This window comes from Ipomoea triloba, chromosome 4 (genome assembly GCF_003576645.1).
Source record: "Ipomoea triloba cultivar NCNSP0323 chromosome 4, ASM357664v1".
NCBI classification, from domain to species: domain Eukaryota; kingdom Viridiplantae; phylum Streptophyta; class Magnoliopsida; order Solanales; family Convolvulaceae; genus Ipomoea; species Ipomoea triloba.
Window position 1 is genome coordinate 4,696,868 of NC_044919.1, and position 2,923 is coordinate 4,699,790.

The window sequence follows — 2,923 nt, forward strand, 5'->3', positions numbered from 1 at the left end:
TATATATATATATATATATATATATATATATATATATATATATACACGCGTGTACGCCATTGTTCAGGTGAGTCCACCCCTTCCAATGAGTTCGTGTGAACAGATCTGTGCCATTGAATACTTGAAATTAATGACTTAGATTTCGTCAATCGTGTAATTGTGCACTTCACTTGCACAGTTCGCGAAATCTATGCCATTGATCTCGAGCATTCAGTGGCCCAGATATGTCCACACAAACTTAGGAAGGGGATTGACTCATTTGATCATTAGTCTATATATGTGTGTTATTTAGAGTTTAACTCATCACTCCATAAACTCAATGTCCTACCCAACTCAATGAAATATTTTAAATGGGTTATGATTTTTGATTTTCAGTTAGTTATATCTATATTATCACCCCCGACTAATGAATGTTAACTCCTAGCTTCAAAAAACAAAATGGACTAAAATAATACTAAGTAACAACAATATAATGTTCAATTCCAAATGGACTAAAATAATAACAATAATGTTCAATTCAATTCCATGCTAATGTCGTCTCTTGTGAAAGCATCTATCAACTAGAAAATATTATACATATAAAAGACAACTTTATAACTTTTATGTTATTATAATGTCACATCTCCTTGTGTGAACATTATATACAACTTTAGGGAATATATACAATAAATAAATAACATCAAACGCATGGATAGGCCAGGTTTGATATATACGTTGCTCCAAACTCCATCCCCACAATAATTAGTGTTGGAGGAATGGAGGGAATGGTAAATTTGGGATCGCGATGGAAATTAAGTTATTGTTGTACCAACATTGAACATGTAGATTGTTTTGCTACAAATTTTTAAGAGTTGCGCAATGATATATGTAGGGGTAAGCAAATTATTGGTTAATTACTGTCACATAAATAAATGATAACTAAATTGATTGAAATTTTTTAAATTTTCGTCAATTTTGTTTATGTTGTGAAAATCTCGTTACAAGATCAAAGTAAAGGAAAAACTGAAATGTAAAAATCAAACCAAAAGAAAATCAATGCATGCTACTTGACCACAACTGTCATTGGCATTAAATTTTTTTTTCTGAACCTGTGACATCTCACTTAGGAAAACCACAGCTATGTGGCTTAACCATAAAGTCTTTGGCCCATTGACATTAAATTATCTATACTATTAATAAAAACAATATCCTCAGTTTTAACTTCCCGCCCAAAACAGACCTATAATATTATGGTTTGCGTAATATTATAAAATATTGTAATACAGTTCTTATCCCTAATAATTATGGTTTGCGTAATATTATAAAATATTGTAATACAGTTCTTATCCCTAATACAATTGTAAATTAAAATAGAATTCCTAATGAAATATATTCTTCTCTATGTTCCTATTCGTAATACAATTCTAGACTAGAATTACTAATGGTAATAATTCAGTATATATATTTCTCTACAATGCAATCTATACTATTAATAAAAACAATATCCTCAGTTTTAACTTCCCGCCCAAATCAGACCTATAATATTATGGTTTGTGTAATACTCATGTTCGATTATTTCCTATTTTCCTATTCGTTGTACAATTATATATTACAATTCCTATCATACTACAATTATATCGTAATAAGAGTACTAAATATAAAAACTAAATCTTCACTTTAAACTTCCCGCCCAAAACAGTCATACAATATTTAGGATGCAATTATTTCCTATTTTCATATTCGTTGTACAATTCTACATTACAATTCCTATCATACTACAATTCTATCGTAATAAGACACCTATATATAAAAAACTATCGAGGAGGAAGAAAAAACTAAATGCGATACAGTGAACATGAATATACTTAAGTTATAAAAGTATAATTTCACATATATTAGTGTAATTGATTATTAGTAATTGTCTAATCATTATTATGATAATTAAACTAGACATTGGTTGTTGAATTTATTTTTATACTAATTATAATTATAATTAAATTATTTCTAATTTTTCCCATATTTATTTTAGTAATAATATAATTACATAAGTCATATTACATATTGATTTTTTTAAGATAATTGTAGACAAGCAAGTCATATATTATCAATTAATTGAGTAATACTTTTGCACTAATTTTATAATCAAATAAATGTACATGTTCAATATAATTTTTTTTAATAATTTTATCTTTATTTTTATTATCTAAATATATAATAAAAAATTTATTTGTGCATCGCACGGGTAATTGGACAATTATTTGCTTTAATTCGAGTGAGGAAAACATCAGAAAACATAATCGGTCCAACAAATTTCATCAATTGCTCTATATAATATTTGATGTTATAATTTATATAATTGTATATTGATCCAAATATTCTTAAAATATTATAACAAATCCATTCCGTGCAACGCACGGGCGAAAATACTAGTTTATTTAATAACTACACATTTTCAAATTTAACTATAGTTCTCAAATGTATAAAAGGAGACTGATGCATCACCGTGCTCTATGAATACCTTAGCTTCTATAAATATAAACAGATTTCAATTCGATCTATACAGTTGGGCACTGTAATCTAGGAATACTAGTGAACAAACGACAACGATTTCGATGTCGTCAAAGAAACCAGGGTCCAAGTCATTTTCACAGACAACTCACCGTACGAACTCGAACGTCTAATAATACTATTTTTACTACAAATCCGTCTTACATTCCACGAATCCTGCCCAGGAATCATTTTCAGATTCATTGGCTTTATCATCATTAGCTTCTTCGATAATGGCAGAGCAAGAAATTAAACAATGGCAATATATAAATGCAACAACATAATAAATACATAATATACTACCTCAGCTCGATAGATCAATTAAGAGTTAAGACTATATTGTGTTGAGTTAATTTTCATAGATCAGCTCCGAGCTGAAAAATGGAGAGTTCTACGA